This window comes from Lepidochelys kempii, chromosome 2 (genome assembly GCF_965140265.1).
Source record: "Lepidochelys kempii isolate rLepKem1 chromosome 2, rLepKem1.hap2, whole genome shotgun sequence".
Lineage (NCBI taxonomy): Eukaryota > Metazoa > Chordata > Testudines > Cheloniidae > Lepidochelys > Lepidochelys kempii.
This window is the reverse complement of record NC_133257.1, coordinates 85,852,915-85,869,501: the sequence shown is the minus strand read 5'-3', so window position 1 is coordinate 85,869,501 and position 16,587 is coordinate 85,852,915. Positions and strand designations below refer to the sequence as shown.

General features: G+C 48.4%; 1 protein-coding gene across 13 annotated transcripts in view; it reads left to right on the top strand.

Moving 5' to 3' along the window:
• The window catches only part of DLGAP1 (DLG associated protein 1), a 639,595-nt gene that overhangs the window by 409,930 nt on the left and 213,078 nt on the right, over window positions 1-16,587 (top strand). The window lies entirely within an intron of this gene.

Below are 16,587 nucleotides of genomic sequence, written 5' to 3'. Positions count from 1 at the left end.
AATAACTGATCCAATGGATTTTGCCTCCTCGTTTGCTAATTGTCCACAAGCAATTTCTGAATTTCTGATACTTGTTCAATATTTTAAATTATTAATTGAATAGTTTCTGTGAGTAATTTTTAGTTGTGTTATTTGCAAGTCATTCATTGCAAGTATTGAAAATCCAGTGGTTGAGCAATGTTAGTTTTGATTTTACCCATGGAATACACAGCATTCTTTTCTGCTACTTAACTGGATGAGATAACTCTTAAAATCAGGTTCTTTTTGTGACTACGGAAGTTCAAAACTTGCTTTTCATTAATATTCTATGCTGCTGTCTTAAAATTAATGGTTTACATACACATTCAGGTCACTGAACCAAGTCACTGAAATATTCATGAAAAATGAACACAAAAAGGCCATGGACATAGCTGAAGCAAATTACATTTTTTGTTTGGACAAATATTAGTGGAAATACTTGAGGTATTCAACCAAATCTTCAATTTTCACAGTCAGGCTGATAGCCAAAAGAGAATCCAAAATTGTGATTGTAGAGGGAACCTCTTTTAAAAGCCTTTAAACTATATTTATTTAAAATATATGTATTAAGTGCTTCCATAGTTAAGGTGGAGTTGAACTGATCTTTACATATGAATACAGATTAACTTCCTTAAAACTACAGCACTTACGGTTTGAGCACCGAATGCATTTTCTAAGAATTTATAAGTAAATCAATTAGTTTAAGTTAAAATTAATTTTAAAATGGTCCCTAACTGTGCATTTTCACACCTTAACATGTTTGGATTTCTTTTGAATTTATAATGCTACTTTTGGTGATAATTGTAACATCCCTGTTTTATTTTACCCTTATATTTGATATTTACTCAATTTTAGTGCATTTTGCTGCAAGGTTTTTGTTTGTTTTTGTTTTAATTTGGGAATATATTTAGATGTATTAAACTTGTATATTTGCAACAAACCAATCAAGCAATACAGTGTCAACAAAAACTAATGTGGTAAGTTTTGGCAGTTCGGTAAAGTGAATTGGAAATCCTTTCATGAATTATAGGAGAGCTTTAAATTTCTTTTTGTTAATTGTCTGTTTAAACAACATGATACATTTACCAGTACCAATACCTTTCTTTAAAGGTATTTGCTCAGATAATCCTTTTATGTGGGTCACTGAATCTCAAGAGTCCACCATATTAACATTTTTTTAATAAAAGGGTGTCTGGAAATTAGCTCAGGAAAAATCCAAGCTCCTTCTGATTTTGCAATTTAGATGAAAGTGAGATGAACTGAGCATTAATTATTTTGTGTCCTGTTGCTTCTAGAATGAGGAGTTTGTAGAAGTTGATTTTGAAGAGCATTCTAAAAATTATTTCCAGTTTTCAGCTAAGCAAAGGTATTTTGTTTCTATCTTATCAACTGTCTTTGCCACTGTCCGAGGTGGTATACATAAGATAGTTCAAAAAGTTCCTTAGGGTAGTTCCTTAAGCATATTTCCTGCAGCAGTTGGTAGGCCCTTAATATAAGTGAAACTTCCTCACATCTGTACCTCTTGCCTGGTTTCTTGGTGTCCGATTGAATAGATGTGGTCTGGGCAGATAATTGGTAGGAATCAGAGCTTTGAGAGGAATCATCAGGATCCCCCCTAATTTCTCCAAAGCATTCACAACACTCTCACTAAGCCCTACCTTACAAATAATTTTTTTCCCCAAGAACTAAAAACCCATCAGCACCACATCGTCGTCTGTGAAGAGCAATTTCATGGATAGTTTTCTGATCCAAGGATAGAACTTCTTCCACAGCACCCTCATGCCTTGCTAGCCTTTAGGAAGCAGGAGAGCCTGGATCATGCAAGGTAACCACACTGGCAAAATTCTGAATGTGTTCAAGGCTGCATAATACATAGCCTGACTGTGAAATGGGTTCCCCTAATAATATTTTCAGGGGCATTTTTATGGTTCCTTACAATTGGTTGTCCAGTGACACTCTGGTGGACTTGTGGTGGCAGCGTATGGAATTCCCAGCTACTAAGGCCAATGGTCTCATCTTTCTTGTCATGTCACTAAGCCCTTCCAAGTTCTTACGTGGCCCTGGCTGTTCCATTAGAGACTCAATTATATTTATTTGGAATGTGGGGGGTAGGCAACAAACCTTCAGGAAAAGCCTCATCAGAATTGAGGTTGTTGGTATTATTCCGCCACTAGTTCCAGCAGCTGACAACCTGGTCCAGGACAAGAGGCAAATGGAAAGCTTACAGAATGTGATATTGACATCCTGTATGGAATATAATGTTGCTTGGACTTAGAAGCATACCCTGTAAAAAGTAAAGAGTCACTGGCAGGGGGTAGTAGTGAAAGGAAACAAAGAATCCTATATTTCTGTTTAAGTAGATTGAGGCCTACAAGCACTCCATGCTGAAAGCAAGAGCAATGGAAGGTGCCTCATAAAACTATATTTTATGATGTTCAAGACAGCCTGGTGCTCTCAGCTGAGGGGGAGAAAAAAATGAAGAAGCATTTTATTTAAAACAATGTTCAGTTTGATATTTAAATAATAAGAAATATGAATCTAAAAACGAGCCATTTTAGTAAATGAATTTCTGAATTTAATATATCACTATTTGAAAGCATATAAAGTTACATACACACAGACTCCCATCACCATAAAAACTTAGGCGTAATGGTATGTGTTGTGCATGGGGTGGACCCCTGCACATGGGACTAAGAAAAGCCAGGCACCTGACGTGAATCTGAATACTGTGATTTCAGGATAGTGTACAAGAATCCTCTTAGAACCATACAAACAATTGTCTGGCTATACTGAAAGAAGAACAGGAGACATCTGATACAGTTTTAATCAGGCTGCAACTTTATTATTAGATGTCTGGGACTACCCAGCCGATAAAAATGTACAGTGCAAGTAACTCCATGTTCATTCAATAACTACCCGGGGGTGCTTCTGCCAGCTCCCCTTTTTTTCCATCCAGGTGCCCCAGCCAACCCATTGCTGGGACCTTACCATCCACCACCCCACTCATACGAGGGTTAAGGTGGGCAATCAGAAGGGGGGGTTGGCTTCCTGCCATACCATTCATAGGAGCCCAAACCCCTCCACCCATTCCATTCCTTTAACCAATACCTCCTTTTAAAATTCTTTAACACATGCTGCCTTGCCTGCTCCATGGAAAAAGGGCTTCTCATGCCTGGGCTTGCTTCTTTTCAACCCCTAGCCCTTCCAGTCCTAGGCGATGAGTCTGCAACGCTACGCTGTATCCACATCCTGTTTTTCAGCAGCTTCTGATCTCTTCCCCTCCGTTTCCCTCCCCTCTTCCGCCCCCTCCCCCCAGCACAGTTCCCTTTCTCTCAGCAAGCCGGACAGTGCTTAAAGGTGGAGTGTGGTCAGTATCTGAGGTCAGAATTTAGCAGAGTTTCACGAAGCTCAGACTATTAAACTAGCTAGCAGAAAGTGGATTAGTAATCTGCAGATGCAACCGTGGATAATGTTGGTGGAAGTCCCATGTAGGCTTTGATCAGCAGTGTTCATTATTCTGCTGTAAAATAATTACTGATTACCACAATGTCCTTTGATCAGTGATGTGTACTGTCTGGATGATTCAGATCAAATCCTGCTTTTATAATATAAATTAAAGGTGACCTTTTTTTAAAAAAATGACCAGGATTTGACAACATTAAAATACCTGACTGTGGCAAATTGCCGGCACTACTTTGATGGGTCTTGTGTTTTCTCTTCTTGGGGAGGGTTCAGGGCACCATTTCTCACCCCTGAACTGGGGTATTAACTGCCCCACTAGTGTCCTAGAGGAGGAGAGTGGAGAGGGAGGGACCCGGGCCCGCCTTCTACTCCAGGTCCCAGCCCAGGGGCCCTAGGGATAGCGGTAAACCGCTTGAACTAGCAGTTCCTTCCCCTGGGCTACTTCCCTCTCCTGCCCTTCAGCTTGTGGGCCTTCCTGCCCTCCCTCTGCACAAACCAGGTGTCCCTTTACCTAGGGTCTTGGTCTTCTTAGCCCACCACAGCACTTCTCCAAACTCTCCTCTGCTTCCCTCAAAACTGCTCTCTGCTCCAACATCAATCCATTCTGCTTCAACTCCTTTTCTTGTCTGATTGAAGCAGGGGGGTTTTATCAGGTGACTGGCTTCAGGTGCTTTAATTAATCCATAGCAAACTTTCTTCCCTCTACAGGGAAGAAGGCTCCCTTCTAACACTCTCCTGCTGCCCTCTGGCCTGGGCTTTCCTTGCTTTTTGCCCCTGCTTTAGTCGTCCCCCGACCCTGACCGGGCCAGATGCTTTTTCTTCGTTTTTTGTTTTTTTGGTTTTTTTTGCTGTTTTTCTTTGCTGCTGTTCGAGTGCTGGTCGGCTGGCAGCTTGCCTGCCAGCCCCCCCACACCTGCCCTCGGCCACTGCTACTGCTTCAGCTGCAACCCCCGGAGGAGAGGGGGAGGACTGCCGACCCGCTCCCCGGAGGAGGGGAGTGGAAGCCCCCAGACTCAACCATTTTGCTGTTTGTTTATGGTCCCATACAGAGCCATGAAGAATTTTCTTATCTCTGCGACATTCCGGGCCTGCTGAAAGCCCCGCTGTTCAAAGGTACAAAACCCGGAAGAGAAGGCAGCCGACAGAAAAAACCGCCAGGGAAGCTATAAATCATCGTGGAGGGGGCTGTAAGACTGTACTCTCGTGTGGGGAGAGTTTGACTGCGTCTTAACTGCATCTATAGGGGCACAGGGGGTGTGGCACGGAGATGCCCCCCGATCCATCGGTGCCCCCCCCAACACTACTACAACCGTCACGGCCCCCCCCACCATCCGTCCCTGCTGGCAACCTGCCATCTGCCTCTAGACTCAACTGCTTGCCCTGAATTCCATCATCGGGACCAGACACAACAGCCGACCAAACAAGACTCTTTGGACAAACACGCGTGGGTCCACGTTCCCCCCCCCCCCCGGACTGCCCACCCCACAGTTTGCCCCTATTACCTGACCCCAACTCCTGTTTCCCTCCCCTGTCCAGTCCGACCCATTTGCCCCCCCCCCCGCCTGCAGCCCAACAGGGAGAAGTGGTTAATCTGTTTCCCCCTCCCCCCTCCTCCTTCTGGTGTCTCCCTGTCTCTCCCTGCTTACGATGGTGGGGAATGAGAGGGGTGAGGCCCCTCTAACAACCTCAGTTGCCCCTCCCCCACCTACCCCCCACCCAACCCCCAAGCCCCCCCCACTGCTGCCAAAACACCTGCCACCGCCCCCACTGCTGTGGCCTCGTCATCAACCATGGCATCCCTCCCCGCTGTTCCCTCCACCAGCTCTGCGAACGTCCCTCCCCCGGCCCCCAGGGCATATGCCCGGGCGGTGGCAGCCCCCCCCCGCCTGCCGCCTCGTCATCTCTCCCACCCACAGCCTCCGCTATCATCAATAGCGGCCGGGGCCCCTTTCCCACCATGACCAGGAAGCACAGCGTCCGTTGCCTCCTGGTCCCCACCTTGCCCCACGTGGAGACATACGTGCAGGCGTTGGCAAGGGTGGTAGGACCCACGGCTATTGTGGCGGCCTCCAAAATGTACGGGAAGGTCGTCTTTTTCTTAGCATCGGAGGCTGCCGCCTAGGAGATGGTGGAGAAGGTCCTGGTGGTGGTGGGGGTGTTTGTCCCCCTGGAGCTGCTAGAAGACCTGGGCGTCCGCCTAGTCCTGACCTCCGTCCCTCCTTTTCTACCCAATGCCGCCCTGTTACTCGCTCTCTCCACCCTGGGGAAACCCGTTTCTATCATCAGCCCTCTCCCGTTGGGCTGCAAGGACCTCATCCTCTGTCACGTCCTTTCATTCCACCGGCAAGTGCAACTTCTACTGCCGCCAGCGGCGCGTGACAGAGAGGCGCTCGAGGGGTCCTTCCTAGTCCCCTACCAGGGAGCCCGCTATTGGGTCTACTATTCCACAGGAGAGGCCCGGTGCTACCTCTGCTGATCAGCGGGGCATGTCCGAAGAGACTGCCCTTGGCCTGGCGGGGAGAGGCACCCGAGACCCCCAAGACCCAGCAGGACATCGGCTCCATCGTTGCTGACGCCCCTGGCCGCCCGACATCTGAAACCACCTCCCACCTGCTCGATCCACCGCTGCTCCTACCCAGGCCCAAGAGACACCTCCCCTACAATGCCCAGACGAGCAAGGGAGCCCTGCCCTTGCTGTTAACAATCCAGGAGAGCCTATGGAGGAGGGTGCAGCAAAGATTTTACCAGGCATAGGAGAGGGCCAGCCCCAAGGAGAACCGCCCCCCCCATGCTTCCTCACCGTTACCCCCCCCGAGCCCCTGAACCATAGCCTCTGCCCCCAGACACAACCCCTGCTATCCCAGACGATGCTATGGAGGGCTAGACCCTAGTCCAGGGAAAGCAAGGCAAGTGGAAGGCTCGAGCTCCGCTGCACCCATCCGATGCGGAGGCCCCCCAGAAAACCAGGAAGGGAGGCACTGACACTGAGCCTTCCGCTATGCCCACGAGTGAGATCCATCCGCCGGTGTCAGGAAGGGAAGACAAAATAGCACTGGAAGGTAGAATCTCCCTCCATGGGAGACCCTCCCCTCCGAGACCCCTGAGGAAGCCCCTTCTGCCCGAATATCACCCGAACCCTGCCGCGAACCCCGAAGCAACCGTCATAGCGGGCGCCAGAGGGGAGACCCCCCGTGTGGCAGAAGACGACCTCTCCTCCATGTATGAGACCGAGGCCCTAGGTTTGACCCCGGTCACCCAGGGAAAGAATGACCTACTGCCGACTGGCCTCGATCTGGGCAACCTTGCCCCAGTCCCCCTTTCCCCATGCTCCCTCCCCCTAACCGCCTTCCCGGGCGAGCACCCTGCAGAAGGTGGTCCACCACCTGATGCCATGGCTGCCAAATCCACCACAGAGCCTGTGCCTAGTGTCACTGGGAGCCCCCTCCCACCCACTTAACCCTCAAATCTGTTCGGGAGGCACCACCTCTCAGCTGCTTGCCTCCCGAAGCCCAGAGCCTCGCCTCTGCCCCCACCCCTACCCCTGTCCCTGCCCAATCCACCTCCTCCTGCAATGCTATTGCCGCCCCTGGGGTTATTTTTTTCCTGTTTTTTGCGGATCCTCCCCAAGGAGTAGCCTTTGCATTTTCCTGCCGCGACCCATTAGGAGCTGCAATTTCCCCTCCGCCATCCTCTTCTACCCCAAGGCTTGAGACGGACCTAATAACTTTAGCCTGTCAGACGCCCCGTCGGTGGTCTGCACCCTGCCTGCCCGCCTCAGTGGACCACGAGGCTGCACCAAGAGCCCCACCAGGGAATAACCCAGTAATCACAACCCCACCCCCCCATGAGCTGCGAAAAGCATTGCGAGAGTTTTTAGAAGACATCCGTGGCTCCCGCAACAGGGTACAGCTAGCTCTCCAGCTATGGGGGGACTTTGATCAAATCCTCCAGGCCACAAGGGCCCTTATAAAGGAGGGTAAAGGGAAAGGAAGGCATGGTGCTGCGGCCTACGGGCAGGCCCGCAGCTTCCGTGACGATATACTCACTTACGGGATGGGTCACGGATTGTTGCGCGACCCACCAGGGGCTGCGAACACCCCCGCCAACATGGAACCGCCACCCACCCAGCCCTCCGCATGACGCCCGTCATTATTGCAACTTTGAACACCAGGGGCTGTAGGATGGCTCTCCGCAGGTCCCAGGTGCTCTCTTACCTTCGGGAAGGGGGGTACTCTGTGGTTTTCCTGCAGGAGACCTATACGGATCCGACCGCTGAGGACAGCTGGCGGCTGGAGTGGGTGGACGGGGTCTATTTCAGCCACTTCACGATTCGACAAGCTGGAGTGGCGACCCTGTTCTCCCCCAATCTACAGCCCAAGGTGCTAGGGGTCACTGAGGCCATGCCGGGCCACCTGCTGCATCTCCGAGTCCGTATGGAGGGGCTCGTGGTCAACCTCGTTAACATCTATGCCCCGACAATGAGCCCGAAGCGGCTGCAATTCTATCAGCGGGTGTCCGACTTCCTCAGCACCCTAGATTCTCACGAGTGCTTAGTCCTGGGAGGGGACTTTAACACCACCCTCGAGGAACAGGACCGCTCAGGGGCCGAGCTGAGCCCGGCTGCTGCGAACATTCTCCGAGAAATAGTCGAACATTACTCCCTAGTAGACGTCTGGCATGACCACCACCCAGATGACACTTCCACGTTCACCTTTGTCTGGGTGGAGGCCCATCAGTCACACCACTCTCGGTTGGACCATATTTATTTATCCTGTTTCCATCTTTCACAGGCCCATTCCTCCAACATTCGGCAGGCCCCATTTTCCGACCATCATCTAGCCACCATAACAGCCTCCCTCCGTGCAGAGAGGCCGGGGCCGGCCTATTGGTACTTTAAAAACAGCCTGTTGGAGGATGAGGGCTTCGTGACGTCCTTCTGGGAGTTTTGGCTGGCCTGGCGAGAGCAGCGGTGTGCCTTTCCCTCAGCACGGCGATGGTGGGATCTCCCGAAGGTGCGCGCCAAGCTCTTCTGCCATGACTACACCCGGGGCTCCAGCCGACGGAGAAATGCAGCGATAGAGCAGTTGGAACGGGAGGTCTTAGAGATGGAGAAGCATCTGGCCGCCAGCCCCGAGGACCCGTTCCTCTGCGGAGCGTGCCGGGAGAAGCGGGAGGAGCTCCAGGCCCCCAAGGACCATCGGGCCCAAGGTGCCTTTGTTCGATCCTGCATCCACCTCCTTCGGGAGATGGATCGCGGCTCCCGTTTCTTCTACGCCCTGGAGAAAACGAGGGGGGCCAAGAAAAACATCACCTGCCTTCTAGCAGAAGACGGCGCCCCCCTCACGGATCCGGTGGAGATGTGTGGGAGGGCCCGTGACTTCTACATGAGCCTTTTCTCCCCGGATCCGACCGATCCTGGAGCTTGCAGGGTGCTCTGGGAGGAACTCCCCACAGTCAGCGTGGGCGACTGAGACCAACTAGAGCTGCCTCTCACCCTGGCCGAGTTCTCGGAAACCCTCCGTCGCATGCCCACCAATAAATCTCCGGGCATGGACGGGCTGACTGTGGAGTTCTACCGCGTTCTGGGACATCCTTGGCTCAGACCTAGCCACTGTCTGGGCTGAGTCTTTGCAGGGCAGAGTCTTCCCTCTTTCATGCAGGCGAGCAGTGCTTGCCTTGTTGCCGAAGAAGGGGGACCTCCGCGATTTACGAAACTGGCGTCCCGTCTCACTCCTTAGCACGGACTACAAAATTGTAGCGAAAGCAATCTCGCTGTGGCTAGGGTCCGTGATGGCGGATGTGATCCACCCAGACCAGACCTATGCTGTTCCGGGTCGCAGCATTTTTGACAACCTATTGTCAAAACCGAGATCTTTTGGAACTTGGGCATAGAGACGGTCTGTCATTCGCCCTCCTGTCTCTTGATCAGGAGAAGGCGTTCGAAAGAGTGGACCATGGGTACCTTCTGGGCACTCTGCAGGCGTTTGGATTCGGACCTCAGTTTGTGAGTTTTCTCCAGGTGCTGTACGCTTCCACAGAGTGTCTGGTTAGGCTCAACTGGACCCTGACTGAACCGGTCAGCTTCAGGCGAGGAGTACAGAAGGGGTGCCCCCTCTCGGGCCAGCTGTACACTCTGGCGATCGAGCCCTTCCTCTGTCTCCTCCGCAGGAGGTTGACGGGGTTGGTGCTGTGGGAACCGGAGCTGCGGCTGGTCCTGTCAGCATACGCTAATGACGTGCTCCTCGTGGTCCAGGACCTGGGCGACTTGGCACGGGTGGAGGCTTGCCAGGCCATCTATTTGGCAGCCTTCTCCGCCCGAGTCAACTGGGTCAAGAGCTCTGGCTTGGCGGTGGGGGACTGGCGGCAGGTGAGCTGCCTCCCACCCGCGCTACAGACCATCCAGTGGAGCGAGGATCCACTGCTCTACCTAGGCGTTTACCTTTCTGCCAGGCACCCTTCTCCGCCAGAGAACTGGCAAAATTTAGAAGGTGGGGTGATAGAGCGGCTCCGAAAATGGACGAGGCTACTCCGATGTCTCTCCGTCCCAGGGAGAGCACTGGTACTTAACCAACTAGTCCTGTTCACGCTCTGGTACCGGCTCAACACCCTGGTCCCGGCCCTAGGTTTCCTGACCAACCTCCGGACATTGATTCTAGAGTTCTTTTGGTCAGGAATGCACTGGGCCCCTGTTGGGGTTCTTCATCTACCCCTGAAGGAAGGAGGGCAGGGCCTGAAGTGTCTACACACTCAGGTCCGTGTTTTCCGCCCTCTAGGCCCTGCAGAGGCTCCTTTATAGTGCAGGTAGTTCGACGTGGAGCATATTGGTGCACGCCTTCCTGCGCCGCTTCCAAGGGCTCCGATACGACCGGCAGCTCTTTTATCTTTGTCCAAGAGGTTTTCCGCGAGACCTCTCCAGGCTGCTGGTCTTCTCGAGGACCTCCTCCGGACCTGGAAATTGTTTTCAACGACCAGGTCCGTGGCGGCCACCGTGGGAGCAGATCTCCTCACGGAGCTCCTGCTACACAATCCCCAGCTCCGTGTGAAGGTGGCGGAGTCCCACTCGGTGCGCCAGAGTTTGGTCCTGGTGGAAGTCACGAGAGTTGGAGACCTCCTAGACCACGACTGGGGAGACTGGCTGGATCCCCTGACGCTCACTCAGCGCATGGGGCTCTCCAGACCTCGTACCCCACAGCGCGTACTTCAGGAGGTGAAGGCCTCCTTGACACCTGCTGCTCGGGCTTATCTCAACCGAGCCCTGCGTGAGGGTGCACCCCGCCCACCCTCTACCCCAGGTCCGCCGGACCTTTCAATTGGGCCCTTACACCGTAGATCCCAACAAACCCCTCACCCTTTCACTGCGAGCCGGCTGCATGAACTGCAGCTGGTCAGCTTCCAAATCGCGCCACGGAAATATCTATACACACTCACACTTCACACCCTTCACGCCAACACCTGGTGTCCCACCCTGATACCAAGTGGCGGGACCTCCTGCCACCTTTGGAGGGTGAGCAACCCCGGTGGGCCAGCCTGTATTCCACCTTGGTCCCGAGGCCCGTCGGGGACATTAGTTGGCGGCTCCTTCATGGAGCTGTGAGCACGGGCGTGTTTTTGACATGGTTCACCCCCATCCCGGATACTTGCCCTTTTTGCAATGTGAGGGAAACCCTGGCGCGTGTATATTTAGAGTGTGCCAGGCTGCAGCCCCTTTTTTGGCTCCTCACGAATAATTTATTATGCTTTTGGCTACACTTTTCCCCTCACCTTTTTGTCTACACACTCCCCATCCGTGGCCCCACAAAATCGCGAGATCTCCTGGTTAACCTCCTCCTAGCCCTAGCTAAAAAAGCCATTTATAAAACCAGAGAGGGGAGATTGGCTAATGAAGCGTCCTGCGATTGTAGGACCATTTTCCGATCCTCAGTACATTCACTTATCTGGGCGGAGTTCCTCTGGGCGGCGTCCACCGACTCCCTTGACACCTTCGAGGACCGGTGGGCGCTGTCCGAGGTTCTCTGCTCGGTGACCCCATCCGGTTCCCTCTGTCTGACCCTTTGATTGAGGGGAAGAGCGAGAGACCCCAGCCGCAGCTGTTGCCGCTGTGGATACCATCATCACTGTCACCAAGGAGGGGTCCTATCACACGTGGTGTACGTTCCCTCCCACCCCCAAACCGCCCACCCCGCAGCCGTGCCCATTTTGTTGGGCACTCTCAGGAGAGGAATAATCGGTGACACTGGGTGTGGCACTAGGTAACTCGAGGGGGTGGAAGACCATGAGTGTCAAGGAAGCCCCCCCGCTCTAGGCCACCAGGTAACTCAAGAGGGTGGAAGACCACGAGTGTCGAGGAAGCCCCCCCGCTCTGGGTCCAGGCTAGCCTGAACACTTCTCCCTCCTGAAGGCTGCTGTGTTATACCTTGTGTTTGCTTTTGTTTTGTTGCATAGTTTTGCTTTATCCTTTTTGGTGACTCCTTTTAAGTGTTACACAAATAAAATTCTTTTCTGCTTTAAAAAAAAAAACACACTATCCTGCTGCCCTCTGGCCATGCTGTATCACACTGACTTCTACAAGAATAGCATTGTACATTACACGTATTGTATGTAGGTTTTATCTGCTGAGCATCGCATTCTGATTGAAAACACAAGCCTTCAACAGTTTGTAAGTGAATAATGTATACAAAATGAATCATTTCATATCTCTGCATGTAAGTTCTTAATGTAGCACTTCTTGTGGCAGTACTTCCATGTTCAGAAGACGTTCAGTGTTGTTGGGATGTCCTAGGTATATTCTGGTACTTGCCGCTACTGAGAATTCAAGACAGGTTCCTTCTCTGTGTGATCCTGAGCAGTTCCAATCATTTGAATGCCATGAGACCAGCATGCAATGATCCAGATTCTCCTTTCGCTTTATGACGTCGAGCTCTGAAATAATACGGGATCACTGTGCCACTACAATAAGTGAAAGATCTTTAGAATTCCCAACCAAAACAGGTACTCTGCAGATCCTTAGGTTTGAAGTGAGATAAATGACACAAGCCAGCTAAGTGGTATATAACCATATAGTTCCAAATTATGGTATTTTGCTTTTCTTCTCCTCAAATATCCATCTTGAACTTTTATGTAACACTGTTAACAGAATGCTAAGGTAGCATTCAAAAGTCAGAAAATAGAATTAGAGTTTCATATGCAACTTTAAACTGATCTCCTTATACATATACTTTTACAATATAGTCTTTAAATGTATGTTCACATAGTGTTTCCCAAATAGTATAATTTAATATATTTTCCTATACACATCCTTGTGTGTGTGTGTATACATACACATGTCTAGTAATTTAAGAATTTGATTATGTAACAATAGTAAAAGATTCATAACAAGACAAGCCCTCCAATTATAATATAATAATGTGTGTAACATAATATATTGCTCATCTAGATATTTTAATGTATCAAAAGCAGCTGGGTCATTTTCCTCCTGAAAGGCAAGAATAGAAAATGGTAATTATGAATCTGTGATAGGACCTACAGTACCACAAATTCTACATACAATTGCTGCACCCTACCCTGAGAGACAGATTCTGTACTGAAGTACCACAGAAAATGCATGGCTACAAGCAGTCTAATTACATAGTATATCATTATTTATCATAATGGACCTGACTTAGAAACATATAAAGGGATCAATTGTGTGTGTGTGTGTGTTAATGAGGTAAGTGGGAGTGAAAATTATCACTGTGTGCCTTTTTATATGCAGTTCCCAGATTTGTGCATGCAATCCAAATAATTGCACACCTAACATGATTAAAATTCAGTCTCAATATGTCAAAATGTCGCAGACATGTATCACTGTTGCAGCTTTTGCAGACTTTGTAATGGTATTTGAATGAGACTCACAGATTAATTATGTGTTAGAAGGTTCTTGCAGTGACTACAATCTTAGTGACACACACAGAGAATTCATTTATTATTAGCCATAGAGACAAAAAACTACCAGAGGCAGATAACATGATAAGCTTGGACTTCAATACTGTCTCACCTCAAACACCCATTTTAGTGAAAATCTGGTTCCTATGTTGATATAGCATTTAGAACCCCCAAAGTGTATGCTTAGCTGTTTCCATTAGGTGTATCTAATGCAGTGGGTCATTTGTGATCACATTCTATGGTATATAAGTATTGGGCACCGTTCACCACAGTCATTTGTGAACTTAAAGATGTTGGGGTGTGATACCGCAGACAGGAAAAGTAGACAATAACAAAAAAAAGTGTTTTTGTTGTAATCCATCCATTCTAATCACATCATCCTGTTGTTTCTCTCTGTTGTGAGTTTTCCTTCACTACTATGCCAATTTCAATACACTCCTCAAAGATCAACAAGAGTGTGATTGTTTTCTTCAAGATACTCCCATTTATTGATCTGTTTGTTGGAACAAGCAGAATCTTTCTCTTGAGGATTCCCTTCTGCTATTCAAAGCTGTCATTATAATTTAAACGTCATTTGTCTGGTCTGACTGCTTGGCATGGCACCCAAATCTACGCATTCTTTTGAGACTTTTACCCTAAACACATTTCAGCGCAAGACATATGCCAAAAAGGATTGGGAAAACTTAATGTGGCATCTTTTATTTTCCTTTTGTTGGACTCTGGATACCTTTAACAAAGTACATGGCACATTTTTTTTACATACGTAGCCTTGTATTTATTTATATATAATACAATTAATTTATTTTATTGTGATGTAACACTGATATTATTAAAGCCAATAGAAAGGCCAGCCCAGAATAACTGGTTGTAAAATATCGAGACCGTGGGTGGGTGAGATTCTGTGGCCTGCATTGTGCAGGAGGTCAGACTAGATGATCATAATGGTCCCTTCTGACCTTAATATCTATATGTCTATGAGACCTGGGAGGTCAGTGCTCTGTGTTATGTCTGAGGAGTCTATGGCAGTTTGATGTATTTTTCCTGTGTTTGTAAGGGGTTAGAACTCTTGAGGTAGCATTTTCAATCCCTGGTATTCTCTGTTAACAGCTATTCTTTTTGGTGACACACATTAAGTATATGGATGAAATCCTCAGGATTTAGTATGAGGATAAGGAGAATTTCCTCCATTTGTCCAGGATGGATACAATAGGATCAGATGCAAGAACTTATAGATGACAACATTAAAAAGCATATGGGGGGGGGGGGAAATGTGTTCCAAATAGCCACACACAATACTTTTTGGAAAGACGATCCTGTTTTTAGACACAGAGGTCCCAATTCAGGACAGCATCCTATACAGGAAGGGTGCATAAGTGCTTTCCTGAATCAGAGCCATAGTTTTAGTCTGACCCTGTCTGAAAATGAGGTTTTTTAAATCAGGCTGTGACTCACTGAATGACATTTCAAAAGAATTATGTTCACTGCACAAAGAAAATTCAACCTCCATAGGAGTCTGGCCCTCATTTTCTCAACAGATGTGTACTGCAGGGATTACATAATTTGGCTTAGGTGACTTTTACCCGTAAGTAGGAAATCATACGTTTCACACAAAGTAATTATTTGGTCTTAATATTGTGTATTGCTAATACAGTTTTCATGTTCACTTGTTGCTCATAAAATTCTCAATTCTTTGAGTTTTTCTATATTTAAAAAGAAAAGGAGTACTTGTGGCACCTTAGAGACTAACCAATTTATTTGAGCATGAGCTTTCGTGAGCATGCTCAAATAAATTGGTTAGTCTCTAAGGTGCCACAAGTACTCCTTTTCTTTTTGCGAATACAGACTAACACGGCTGTTCCTCTGAAATCTATATTTAAAATATGCAATATATAAATACAAATATAATTATGTGGTGATTCCTTCAAATGCCCTCTATAAGTATCAGTTGTACTTCTATATGTTATGGAGTTTGTCTCATTATGAATCTTATTGTTGCATAATCAAATTCTGAATTTCCTAGAAAAATAATCAGTATTTACTACATATAATATATTGTCCACATGAAAGAAACATCTAACCTATAATGCAGTATTTTGTAAGACACTAACTATAACAGCAGCAAAGAGTCCTGTGGCACCTTATAGACTAACAGACGTATTGGAGCATAAGCTTTCGTGGGTGAATACCCACTTCGTTGGATGCACGTCTGTTAGTCTATAAGGTGCCACAGGACTCTTTGCCACTTTTACAGATCCAGACTAACACGGCTACCCCTCTGATACTAACTATAACCTATTTCTGAATACATAAGAATACACAAATGTTAACTCTACATTCTATATTTACTGCTCTACTCTGCCGTATGGACAGGTCATGGGCAATAAACAAAAATTCACGGCCCCTGACCTGTCCATGGCTTTTACTACAAATACCCCTGACTAAATTTTAGGTGCTCTAGGGGGGCCCAGGCGCTGCTGCTGCTGGGGGTGAGACTCTGGGGGCCCTGCAGTTAGCTCTGGCACCCCCTGAGCAGCTGGCCCCCGGGTTGGGTCCAGCTAGGGTGACCAGATGTCCCGATTTTATAGGGACAGTCCCGATATTTGGGGCTTTTTCTTACATAGGCTCTTATTGCCCCCCAGCCCCTGTCCCGATTTTTCACACTTGCTATCTGGTCACCCTAGGTCCAGCAGCAGCCAGTGCGGCTCGCCCCAGGGCCACCCCAGCTGCTTGCTTAGCCCTGGGGTTATCCGCATCGACTGCTGCAGATGTCATGGAGATCCTGGAAAGTCATGGAATCCATGATCTCTGTGACAGACTCGCAGCCTTATCTATAAATATTATTTGCACATGACTGTAGCTAAAGAATTTTGCTACCTAATAGTTTCTTCATGTTTTTTTATGACACACAGGTAATGTAGTTGTGTGATTTTCTCAGATAAAGTTGGAGAGGCTATGCTACATATCCCTATATCTTTTTAAAAGGGTGAGGTTTCCACAGATATATAAAACAGGAAACAGGTCTCTGGAAAGCATTGCACATTAATAAACACAGAATATAGATGATTTGTATATTAGTTAATACAAATAAACACCATAATAGAGTGTATGTGCATAGAATACTTGAAAGCTTGTAAAACTTGTATATTCAGGTTCTGATGTTTTGTATGCCACTTTGATTCCAAACCA